Source organism: Hevea brasiliensis, chromosome 10 (assembly GCF_030052815.1).
Source record: "Hevea brasiliensis isolate MT/VB/25A 57/8 chromosome 10, ASM3005281v1, whole genome shotgun sequence".
Lineage (NCBI taxonomy): Eukaryota > Viridiplantae > Streptophyta > Magnoliopsida > Malpighiales > Euphorbiaceae > Hevea > Hevea brasiliensis.
In genome coordinates this window covers 7,803,965-7,817,832 of record NC_079502.1, presented here as the reverse complement: position 1 = coordinate 7,817,832, position 13,868 = coordinate 7,803,965, and the positions used below count along the sequence as shown (strand labels likewise).

The 13,868-nt window shown below is 36.6% G+C and overlaps 1 pseudogene; it reads left to right on the top strand.

Moving 5' to 3' along the window:
• The first annotated feature begins 1,453 nt into the window (after positions 1-1,453).
• Positions 1,454-10,606, top strand: LOC110652250 (cytochrome P450 CYP82J17-like; annotated as a pseudogene).
• Positions 10,607-13,868: the final 3,262 nt, after the last annotated feature.

Here is a 13,868-nt window from a genome sequence, read left to right as displayed (position 1 = left end):
TTTATAAATATATATATATGTAGTTAAACACTTGGTATGTTTTATATTGCATTCTTAATTGATGAAGTGCTATGATTGTTGTTTATGATAATTTGGAGCAGTGTGCATGCGTTGACGTGCGTGTGGTGTGTGGTATTGGGTATGGATAGGACGGGTAGATGCTACTTGAGAGACACTCGCTGGGAGCTGATCCTTTGTGGATAAGTCAGGGTAGGCACGGCTTGAGAGACACTCGCTGGCCCCCGTATTTAGCTTATTAAGCGAAAGTCTGGCTTGAGAGACACTTGCTGGTAGAGGTTGGAATAAGAGAGCTTTATAGGGGATCAGCTCCCATATATGTATTGTTTGAACATTATTGGGTGTGTGAGTGCTCCAAATTGCCTTTTTACTATTATGATGTGATTTGTATGAAATTTATGATGATGTTGTATTACACTCCTTAGGATACATTAGCTTTAGATAGCTATAGAAATTGTGGTTAAAATTAGTATTTTACTCTCTAAGTAGAACGGTCACTCCTATTCGTCTTATTTTTTCAGGCTACAGGAGGATTACTTGTTGTGAATAACCTGCTCTTCTTCTTTGCAGGTCAATTAGTAATATCTAATGTATTTTGTATAATTTAATAAAATTTTAGACTCCGCATGTGTTAGGAGTGTTTTAATTAGTTTGGGATTGTAATATATTGTTATATTAAATCTGTAAATCTATTAAATGCATACATGACTGGATTGGATGAGGGAGCTGAGCTTCCATTGGATTTTATAATATTATGAGTATGTGGAAGGTGAGCTGAGCTCCCTAAATTATTATATTCACAGATCGGGCGAGTCAAAAACTCTCTGTTGTATGATACATTTTATGACCGGACTATGTCTGGTTGAATTCTTGAAATTAGGCCCAAATGGGCATTAGGATTGAGTTGAGAAATAGTTAGGCTTACTACGGGCCTCGGGGGCTTTAGGCTGGCCTAAGTTCTAGTGCTGATCTGGCCCATAGATTGGGTCGTGTCATAATTAAATTTAGATTTAAATAATAATAATTTCTTGTGAGTATTTTACCGTTATCATCCTATTTGAAATGAAAATTTATTTTATTAAAAAAAAATCTCGAAGGATTTTATCCAGAAAGTAGACCAACAACTGTCTAGGCATTGTCTAAGCGTTACATTGCAAGGAATTACTTCCTTTATTTTCCTGCTAACAATAAATTCATGGGGCTACATATATTAAATTATAAAATATTTTTTTTTAATAGAAAATATTAAATACTTTTAATTTACAAGAAAAGGTATATTTTATATTTATAAAAGTCAATTTCTTTTAAATAATAAAAATAAATCTTAAACAACTATTAAAAATGTACATCTACATAAAACGTACTGAATAACTTCTCAACGTTATAAATTCAATTCCCTCCTTTATCTCCACCACTCAAAACGAATCCTCCCACCATGGATTTCTCTTCAAATTTTGTAGCAATTCTAGGTGTCCTAGCTCTAGTCCTTCTGTATAACCTGTCACAAGGGTTTTTGCGGTCGCCTAGACGAGTTCTCATCGAAGTGGAAAAAGTGAGGAGTCGCCACTTTAATTTTGAGAGTAATTAAAGAAAACCATTTGTGATGGTAAATTTAAAAAGAAACTACTTCGAAAACAGAGATTCTAGGTTCGGGGTCTGTATACGGGTAGAGAATGTGTTAGGCACCCCACCTCGTCCCTCAACGAGAGTAAGCAGATTTAACATTGTGCTCTTTATAAATTAAAATTGGTAATTAGGAGGGGGGGGGGGGTTTGGAGTGACGATGTTAATCCTTCGTATGAATAAAAGGAATATTTGATATTTCACCATTCAGGTCTGCCCGAGAACATGAGTACATGAAATAACCCTTAGTGAGTAGGCATTGTGTAGCGGATTTTTGTTTAGGGGTTACTTTGTATATTGAAGTTGTGATATTTTAATTTGGATTTTAGTTAAGAGAATTCAGGTAAGAAATTTCTCCCAATCTTTTGATATATTTTGTTAAGAGTTTGAGAGGGAGATTTTATATAAGAACTCTCCTCCGATCTCCACATATTTTATTAAGGTTTTGGCTGAGAATCGGGTAAGAACTCTCCCCCGATCTCTTAAAGTATTCTGTTTAAAGTTTAGGTGAAGGATCTCGGATAAGAACTCTCCTCTGATCTCCACATATTTTTTAAAATCTTGACTGAGAATCGAGTGAGAACTCTCCCCCGATCTCTTAAAGTATTCAGTTTAAAGTTTAAGTGAAGGATTTCGGATAAGAACTCTCCTCCGATCCCACATATTTTTTAAGATTTTGGCTGAGAATTGGGTAAGAACTCTCCCCCGATCTCTTAAAGTATTCAGTTTAAAGCTTAAGTGAAGGATCTCGGATAAGAACTCTCATCCGATCTCCACATATTTTATTAAAATTTTGGATGAGAATCGGGTAAGAACTCTCCCCTGATCTCTTAAAGTATTCTATTTAAAGTTTTAAGTGAAGGATCTAGGGTAAGAACTCTCCCTCGATCTCCACATTTTATTAAAATTTTCGACGAGAATCGGGTAAGAACTCTTCCCCCAATCTTTTAAAGTATTCATTAGAATTGCATATCGTAAGAACTTTGAACTAAGGATTCTGATGACCGAGGGCACAAGAAACCCGTGCAAAGTTTTTCCTAACCCACTGAGCCTTATAACTAGAGAGTGGATGCAAGACTGAACTTCTCACCGATCTCCTATGTGATCGCCTTATCAGAACTCTTTGATTAGCGATATCTGATCTCTTTTAATCACTAGTCTGGGATCCGATCCTATCTCGATTCTCGCTCTATTATATTATCACCTGGGCTCATTTCATAGCCTGACCTCATAACTTATTTATTTGACCTACTATTTGACCTTTTGTTACACCTATCCTTTTGTCATTTTTATTTGATCGAAAACTCTCTTATCGAAATGCCCCTGCCTACGTTCTTTTGAGTATTTATAAATTGCCTGTGAATTGAACGTCTACTCTTGAAGGAAATGAAAACTAAATGAAATTTGCAAATGAAATAAAAGAAGACACAAGAAATAACTATTGGCCTGGACAATCTATTTTGAGATTTTAGTGCAATTGGATATAGAAGAAATTTCAAAAGAAAGCTGGAGAAAATAAACAAGGGTATTCAACAAAATAATAGTTTAGACGCTTACCTGTGGGAAGTTGAGGAGAAGGACGGAATGACTCCGGAATCCACAAATCTTGTAGTGGTGAAAGCTAACGGCCGAAAGACTAGTACTTACTCAAAGTAAAGGGAACCAGGTCAGAATGAAGTTGAGCTTGGAGAGTAATATACTGATATTAGGGTGGTGAGGATGAAACTGAACGAAAATGGTCTTACAGAGTAATGAACAAGCACTGAAAATGAAAATTTTAGGGTTCAAAACTCCTTTGATGAAGATACTTAAGAAAACTGGTTTCTAAAGTTTCTCAACACTACGAAAGCTCAAAATGGCAAAGTAGTAAGACTGAATCAAATTTCAGAGTCTTTCCACTATAATCACCACCACCTTTTTTTATCCGTCCCCTCTACAATATTACATACAGGTATTTATAGGGAACGGGTGCTCACAATGAAGGGTCAGTATCTCACCAGGGGAGACGGAGGGTTTAGATTCAAAAGGACATAATCTGATGTCTCAGAATTAAAGAGAATCAAAATGGAGGGTTGGGATTCCGTTCAGAATATCCGTCCTTTCTTCTCTTAATCCAACCGCTCAGGGTCTTGCCTTACAAGATGGATCCAAAGGCTGGGAATAAAAAGCGTCGAACTTGTCGTCTGCTTTTTGATCCAGGGGCTCCGAGTTCGTCCTTACAATTATGATCATCAGTGGAGATCGAGATGTACAGGACTGCCATAACTATTTTGGCGTCTGTTAGCTAGGTAGGCATTTCTGCAAATGAGGCGTGTGGTGAAGATTTGATCACGCCTACAACGCTTTAACTAACTCGGCTCTGATTATGAAGAGCGTTGATTGAAAGTTATTTAATCTCTCCGCACTTTCTGATCTCTATTTCTTCTGATCTCCTTATTATGACCCTTTCCTTTTCCGATCTCTCTCGTATTGGGTCCCCCCTCATTTCCCGATCACTCCCATTCTAGATTTTTCCTCTTTATCTGACTTGCCTAGTCAAAGCAATTAATTCTTAAATAGAACTATTACATTTGATTTATTTAAAAAAAAATTTTTTTTTGTGCTATATATTTTTTTGATAAAAACAGTTCAAAAAAAAAATAAAAAAAACTTCAATATATATTTCCAAATCTCAACTCCAACATGTTTCTCAACACAAATCTGTCAAAAAACAATTTCAAATCACAAATATTTCATACAAACATAAATCACATTTTATCTCAAAATTTCCATTTACAAGTTTCCAAATAATATTCCAAAACCCAAAGTAATCAAAACTTATTCATAACTCATTTCACACAATTTAAACTATAATGTTGAATTAAATTTTTAAGTAGAAAATAACTAAAACAATTTAACTCCATAATCAAGCTTTCACATGTCCAACCTTCACACCACTATACATACATTCAAACTGCCATAACAACCAACACATTTTAACATCATTATTCCATAAACCCTTTATCATTTTTTTTTTACATATATAAAGTATACATCACCTAAACAATTTCCTACACAATATACATTTAATCAATCATTTAATTCACCATTTTTTTATTATTTTTTGTGTTTGTTTTTTTATTTATTTTTACAAAAAGACCAAAAAGGGTGTTAACATGTGTTATGCCTCACCTTGTGCATTCCGATTTTTGTTTACATTTTAGGTTTTTATTTTTTTTTCGATTTTTTTTTTTTTCTTACTTTATATTTTTTTTTTTTTTATATTTTATGATATTTATATACTTATAGGTAATAGGTGTCTCTTTAAAAAAATTTCGGGGTTTCCAGAGTCCGTGGGAGCAGGTCGTCGGTCCACTGTGTGAGTGACTTCGGTCTGAGTCACCATGTTAGGGTTCTCGGCTCTTAACTTAGTTGCATTTCTTTTATTTTATTTTTTTTTTTTTTTTTTTATTTTTATTTTATTTTATATTATATTATTAATGTCTCCTCACTCTCTCTCATCGAGTGTAGTTCTTATTCTTCTTTTATTGACAAAAAACATGGTCAGAAGATGATGATGCACTACCAAACTTAGGGGTGTTACATCTTCAGTTACTGATGCATCCGCTTCAGTTTCTGTATGCAATAAATGCCCAGGCCCTATATATATGCACCCACGAGGAATCTCCTTCATACTTCAATTTTCCTCCTTTAGTTTTTCAATGCTCCATTTCTCCAAGTCTAGCTTCTCTGGTAATAATTCTGATTATGGTGGCTACTTTTGATCTTTTCCTGACTGTTTTCTTCGCCCTTCGCCTGAAAATTTATGACTATAAGGACGTTATCTGATGACAGTGAGAGAACCAGACTAATTTATCGATCAAGATCAAAAGTGATGATCGTGTCGATCTCGAATCGGTCTACCGGTATAATCGGTGGACCGATCCCGAGCAAGAGGACTGCTAATTTCAATCTTAATGTCGGTGATCGCCTCTTGAAGTTCATTTGGCCCCCAACCACATCGGGCGTCCCGACTGTAGCTCGATTCTGGTCAATGACATCGATGATAACTCCGTTCACTATCATGAGAGTCATAGTCACCCTATCTGAGCTGCACCTCTATCCAATACTTTTGGCTAGCTTTCTGATCAAACACATCTTTTGATTCAGCCACAAGACTAGGCTTTGACATAGGCCATTATCTGGAGTAGTCCTAAACTAGGTAAAATGTAGTGCTGATCTTTAGAGATCGCCCAATGATGTAATTCGATCTTTAAATATTCCCCCAATGATGTAATCCGATCTCTTGAGATCGCCCAAATGATGTAATCCGATCTTTTGGAAATGAAATGGAATTTTATTTAAAGGTTTTTATTTTATTATTGCATTAGGTATTTTTCGATCTCTGATATGCATATCCGATCTGATCCCTAAACAAATAGCCATTAGTCGATCCATGGTTTCAAAAGTTTGTTCAATCCGAAGACCTCGGCTAACCGATCTCATTTATTCGATTTTTATTATGTTTTCTGGAACCTTCTTGTGACGTGTCAAGGAGGCGTGGCGGTTCCACTAACCGATGCGTCACTTGGGACTTCGCGAGCATTTAATGCTCATACGGGTATAAATAGGGGAGAGGCGCATCAGTCATTTCCTTATGTCATTTTCAGAACCTCTCTAGCAATCCCAGCGTTTTCTCTCGTTTTCTCAAGTTTTTCAGGCACCGATCACATTCCAGTAAGGATTTTGATTCTTTTCTTAGTTAATTTCTTTTGTTTTCCTGAAAATGAGCTGTGTCGAGGGTCAAAGAGCTGCAAGCCTGCCTTCCATCCATATTTTGTAGACCTCGGAAGAAGGCGATGCGGGCCAGCGGGCGCCCAATCTGACCATTGTTCTATTCTTGATCCAACCACGGGCCAGAGGTGAGGAGCATCTTTGAGAAGAGAAAACCTACCAGTTGATGAGTTGCCATCGGTCCTGAGAGAAATCGATCTCCAATCTATAAGCCAAGAGTACAATCTGTGGATCGACTCTTTTGAGCTAATCAAATACCATGGCGATCTTCGGGCCAATCACTTCTTTGATGAAGGCAATCTCATCATGTTATACGAAGAGCAGTTAAAGGCCAGAATCCATTTTCCTTTGGACGAATTTTACAAGGTCGTCCTAAAGTTTCACCATGTTTCGGTAGCCTAAGTACATCCGAACTCGTGGCAGACTTTAGTAGCCTTCAGGGGTCTCTGCAGAGCTAAGAAATTGGAGCCCATGGCTAAAGTCTTTGTCGAGCTGCACAGGCTTGCCAGAAGGAAGGATGATGAGTTTTGGTTCTTTCAGGCAAAGCTAAACTTTGGACTCTTCACCAATCTCCCTTCTTCGCTGAAGAACTAGAAGAACCAGTTCTTTATATTGTGGAGCAAGATTCTGAATGGCTTTGAGGGTATCCCACGGAGTTGGCAACACCTGGTCGCTTCAATTCCGAAGAAGATCACCTTAAATAAGAACGAAGATGCCATGGTGAAAGAGTTAAAGTCCCAGGCATCCACCCACAAATTCTCGTGCTTAGATGCGGTTATGGCCGAACTGAAGTGGTGGATGATGCGACTGATCACTGATGAAGACTACAAGCTTCAACTCTCTGACCTTGATCCTGGTACAATCCATATCTCTAGCCTCTGAATCTTAGCGAACTCACTGACTTCTTCTCTGTGCAGGTATGGCTGGTGGAGACGCTTCTAAGGAGAGTCGCTAGCGAAAGAGGGAGGTCTCCTGAAAGGTACGGGCAATGAAGGAAGCCACTATTACTGCTGCTCAGACTCCTCAGCTAGAATTGGTAGAGGAACCGAGCTCCCCTCCCCGAGCTCAGGAGTAGCTGATCCCAGAAATAGAGGTCGTCATTCCTCCTCCTCAGTAGATCGAACTTTTGCCTCCCCTGCCTCCTCTGATCCCTTCCAATGTGAAAAGGGAGTCTTCTGGTCCTACTGTTAAGACGCTTTCTCGGAGCGCTCAACTCCTGATCCAATCACTAGAGAGGAATCGTTCTACTTGAGGGAACCCCAGCTTAGCCAAAGTCATGGGCACCTCTATCTGCTTCCAAGAAGATCGGAACAGATTGGCAGAGGAGAGCATCGATGATATTCTAACTCAGACAATGAGCTTGGGTTTGGAGGCTATTGCCAATCAACATGTTATCCGAGAGAAAGCCCATGCCTTAAGGAGGGAGATTCTTAAGGCGGTCCAGGATGCCTCAGCTGCACAAGCTCAACTCTCCTCTGCTAATGACTACATCGCCAGAATGGAAGATCGGATGAAGCATTACGAAGAGAGGATAGCAGAGGTGGAGCGGGAACTTGAAGACTCTCGGGCTGGTTGATCTGCCGATCTCGCTCATTTTTCTGAGGAGCTTCGGGCGAAGGAGGAGGAGCTCCAGGCCAAGGAAGAGGAAAGCACAACGAAAGAGGCTGGAGCATATGTGAATGCCCATAATGATCTCCTGGCCGAGCTAAGGAAGCGCTATCCTGAGGAGGACTTCTCCTGGATGAATCAACTCATTCCAGAGGCCGAAGAGGAGAGCGACGAGGAGCCGGAGAGAGAGAGAGAGAGAATCAAAGAGCGGATGATGTACCTGGGGAGCAGGCTTGGGGGTGATTCACCTGCTGAATGACTTGTATATATATTTGACTTTGAAATGAATAGAAATACTTTTTGTTCAATTTCTTAATGAGATCGGAAAGCGTCTAAATTGTATGAGTACTTAATTGTTTGAACGTATTTGAACATTAAACTTGAAAGCGATTATTAATCAGAGTATAAGAAATCGGAAAAACATTACACGTAAGCATGAGATCGGACTAAGCCATGACCAAATACCGGGTAAAACTTTAGAACATTAAAATTGCAAAGACTTGACATTGACTTGAACTCTTAAGATCAGAATCATCATTAGACCGGATAGCAAACTTAACTTTGTTTTAAGGAAAAATCTGGGGTCTTCAAACGAGAAGTCCGATCACCTCATTAGTCGAATGAAGTTCTACAATATTTGTACAGAGAGATCTGGGAGCATCAATAGGCAAGACTTAATGGTCCGAAGACCCAATATTGATTCGAACCCATATGATAAGAGATAGGAAAATAATTAACTAAGTGTGGGATCAGTTTATTCCATGGTTGAGCAGTCGGTGAGTTTGGAAAAGTCATTTGTGATCAAAGGACATCGGTTGAGAGCGGATAATAATGTCAATTTTAAAGTCCCTTGACTTCGGAGGTCGGCCAAAATATGGTATTGACATAACCTATGGAGGGCAAAGAAATACATCAGTAAGGGGAGTTCTTTACCCACACAAGTGCCTGGTGCACTGCCAATTATAGGTCACCTTCATCAACTTGGTGCTCGGAAACCATTTGCTAGGATCTTGGGTGATATAGCTGATAAATATGGCCCTATCTTCTCCATCCAGATGGGGATTCACCGCACAGTTGTGATCAGCAATCAGCATATAATGAAGGAGTTCTATACCACAAAAGACAAGTTCTTAGTTTCACGCCCAAAATCAAGCCAATCAAAGTACCTAGCTTACAACTATGCAGCCTTTGGCTTCTCGCCTTACGGTTCCTATTGGCGCGATGTGCGTAAGCTAACCATCGTGGAGGTTCTCTCCACCAACAGGCTCAAGTTGTTCAAGGATGTTAGAGCATCTGAAGTGAATCACCTCATCAATGATTTATTCAAGCAATGCAAGGAAAACAAGAACAACACAGTCAAGGTTGACATGAGCGAACTGCCAGAATATTTGACGATGAATATAATCACAACAACTGTGGCTGGGAAGCGATACTTTGAAGATGAAAATAAAGGATGTGATGAAGAGGGACGCCCCATTGGACAAATAATAAGGGATTACTTGTATCTTGCAGGTGCTTTTGTTCCTTCAGACTTGATTCCATTTCTTTGATGGACGGATTTTGTGGGGCCTGTTAAAGCTATGAAGAAGGTTATGAAGGAATTTGATTCCATTATGGACGTTTGGATTCAAGAACATGAGTTGAGAAGTCTCAACGGTAAGGTGGAGACCAAGCAGGATTTCATAGATGTTTTGCTATCTGCAGTTGTGGATGATTCCATGTTTGGCAATTCTCGTGAAACTGTCATCAAAGCAACAGTATTGGTATTTTTTATTTTCTAACAAATTTCTTTTTTTAATATACATGCAATTATATATTTCAGCTATAATGTTACCAGTTTAATTCAATCGTGCAAACTCTTATAATTGGTGGGTCCGATACAAAATCCATCACCATGACATGGATGTTAGCCAATCTGTTGAACAACAGGAGGGAATTGCAGCTTGCTCAAGAGGAGATAGACCAGAAAGTTGGGAGGGACAGACCCGTAGAAGAATCTGACTTTGAAAACTTAGTGTACCTCAAAGCAATCATCAAAGAAACATTGCGATTGTGCCCAGCAGGCCCACTGGCAGTTCCTCGCGAGGCAATGGAAGACTGCACCCTCTGCGGATACCATATTCCAAAGGGTACTCGTTTTTTGACAAACTTGTGGAAACTGCATCGACACCAGAGTGTATGGCCAAATCCTTAAGAGTTTAAGCCAGAGAGATTTCTGACAACCCATGCAAACGTGGATGTTTTGGGTCAAAATTTCGAGCTCCTGCCATTTGGATCTGGAAGAAGGTCCTGTCCAGGCCTCAACTTTGCAATGCAAGTGATAAAACTGGGAATGGCTAAGCTGCTTCAGGGATTTAACTTCACAACACCAAACAATGAGCCGGTGGACATGACTGAGAGCTTAAACTTATCCCTGTCTAAGGAAACTCCTCTGGAAGTAATGATCACCCCACGCCTCTCTCCTGAGCTTTACTGTCACGGCAAAATCTTGTCTAAACCGTGTATCATGAATTCAAGATACAAACTTGTTAGAAGAAAGAATACAAGTAATGAAGAAAAGGATTGCATTTCAAAAAATGTGTAATAATATAAGTTAAAACTCTAAAATCTCAATGAATACAATCACATCATATACATAAAGAACACATACAAGACCAACACCACCGACTGGGCTCGATGAATAATAATCAAGAGGGAGAGAGAGAAAAGAAGTTGAGTGGAGTGGAAAGAAAATGCAAACCAGGGCCAGGAGGTTTTTTTAATCCACATATAGGCTATAAGGTTGTTTGCAAACCTTAGGAGGAGAATGATAACCGGGAGGATGCATATAAACCTCTCTTCCTTTAAATCACCATGAAGAAAAGCATTTTTAACATCTTTTTTTTGTAACCATTTGCAACCAATAGAGTCTTTGTTGGTGGAAGATCAACTAAATCCCAAGTATGAGTTTTTTTGAAATTGGTTTATGAAGGTTTAAGGAAAAGAACAAGTTCAAAAAAAACAACTTTAGAAAAGGAATAAAGAAGAACAATCGAACAAAGAAACAAAACATTAAAAATTAGAAAAAGTCATTTTTCCCAAAAATTTTTTTGACGACATGAGGCGTTCTCCCAGGAAAGAAGAACGGAATCAAGAAGAAAGAAATGCTTTGCGTGCTCTCAAAGAGAATATGGGGAGAAGAGGAGGTGATGAACGGTGTTTGTTGTGTGAGTTGCTGAAGAAGAAAAGACAAAGAAAAGACTAAGCTGAGCCATGCATCATTATTCCATGAGAATTAATTTGTCACAAGAGATTAAAGTTTTTTTTTTTTTTTAAATTTTGGGATGATGTTTGTTGTGAACTAACGATCGATGTTTCAAAAAAATAATATTAAAAAAGAATAAATAAATCAATATAAATAACAAAATAAAAATTAAAACATATTTATGAAAGAGGAAGGAAAGGACCCAAAGGAATGAAAAATTAAAAAGGAAAGTGTAAAGTAGTATTATTATGGAAAAAAAAGATATGTGTTGTTGTTTAAAGTGACAATTTAAACAATTAAATGACTCAAACTTAAAAACTCCTAATCCACGAGAATAATTTAAGAATATTGAATTGAATTAGATTTTAAAACAAAGCAGAAGATGCCATTGGTGAATGGAGAAATAGGGGATTAGGGCTGCAGACACAAAATCAACGAGGAAGAAGTAAGATGTAGCTCAAAAATAATCGACCCACTCACACCATTGAGAAAAAAAACATTTTTTGGTCCTTTTTCAACACAATTGACACTAAATAAGATTGAGTGCCAAATTATAGAATAAGATTGAGTGAGAGAGAGGGATATGAGGTGGAGACACATGACAGACACATTTTTATGTATTTTATTGATGTGTGGGATTGTGGATTGTGGTTGGGGTTTGTAGTGTTACAAGAGAATAAGAAGATTTTAAGGATATTTAAGAGATTAAGACAACAGGAACAAAAAAAAAATATTAAAGTCAATAATCAATATGCAATTAGAGGAGAAGAGAGAAGACTGTTTGAATAGTGCCGCCAAGATCTCTCATGGTGATGCACTGATGAGGAAAGAAGAAAGAGCCATGGAAGGAAGGAAGAGGGGAAGATTGAGACATTCTTCTTTAGAGAATTTGAATTTTATCTGGGAGGCTTGTGGGGGGATGTTGTGAATAATGATCGAATTCCATGACAATATCGCATTTTTATTGCATTTTATGGTAGGATGCAAATGACCAATTGATTTGATGAATTTTGAGTTGTTGATTGCGATTTGATGTGAGATGTGAGGATCGAAGAGCAAGCTTTCAAAATGAGAGTTTTTATCCAAACCCAGAGCGTAGTCTCTAAAAAAAAATCTCTTGAATAGCACTTCCAATGATGGGAGTGGATTTTCGAAGATTAGAACTTGAATAAGATGAGAAGAGATCTTTCGATTTTTGGGCACGAGATATTTGATTCCAAATAGGTTGATATTACATCTATTTATACATGAGAATATGAACTAATTTGGACAAGAATAATAATTGCTATAATTATGCTACACAAATCTCCTATAATCATGCTGATTGCTGTAATTATGTTACACAAATCTCCTATAATCATGCTGATTGCTGTAATTATGCTAACAAAACTTATAAAATTTATACATTTGATAAATAAATCTTACTATATATTTTGTATTTTCTATTCATGTTTAATCGAATTTAAGTAAAAAAAATTCATCATCAACTAAAAAAGAAAAGATTATTAGTAAAATTTTTCTTATATAAACCTGATGATCGACTCAAACATAACATATATATCCTTATTATCTAAATAAAGAAATTTACAGTTGCTTCCATGCCATACTCATTGGTACCGCAAAATATGTATGAGATGAACCGTATCATCCTGTATTTTTCTTTTTAATTTGTAGTCAAGTCCTTGAGGTTTAAGTAAAATCTACATCTTAATCCTTATTTTAAGTTTGGATAACGATCAAGTCCTTATTTTTATGCATTACTTTTCTATACCAAAAATTATTTAAAATTTTGATATTCTAGCCATAAAAATTTAAAATATTTGGTGAGAAATTATATATTTTTTATTTAGTTTTAATTAAATTTAAATTCAAAATTTATAACATTAAAAATAATTTTAATATAATTAAATTAAAATTTTTTTATTTTTAATTTGTGGTCAAGAATCCATTAGAGCAAAATGTGTGAGCTGCGTATGGCAGAGTTGTCTTGCATTATCTCCAAATAAATGAGCAGGGTATGGTGTTGACTCTTTCGACAAGGAAGAGCTAGAATATTTATTAAGGCAGCGTTCCAGATTCAATTGGAATCGGTCGTTTTGATAGATTTGTATCATCATCACCATCAATGATTGCTCTGTTTATATAATGAAATATTATTATAATATTTTAATTTTTAATAATGAATTAAATTTAAATATTTATTATTATAATATTAAATTACTATAATTATATTTTTAGAGATATATAAACGATGGATTCAGATTGAAACAAATCAAATCGGCCAAACCGAAGAACCAAAATGTAAATTTATAGTGAGCCAACCAAACTAAAGCCAAAGAGCACCAAAATTACACTTTCATTTTATAAATGGCTACTAAAATAAAGCACCAATTTTTGTATTTATTTAATTATCCAATTATAGTAAAGTGTTGCACGGTTATAATTTATAATTTAAAAAAAATTAAAATATAGAGATATTTTTATAATTTAAATATTTCTCCAACTTTTCCCTCAATTCAGTTAGAAAATGGAAGTGAAATATGACATTTATTTTCCTTTTAGTTTTTTTTTTAATTAAATATAAATTGAGTGAAAAATAAGT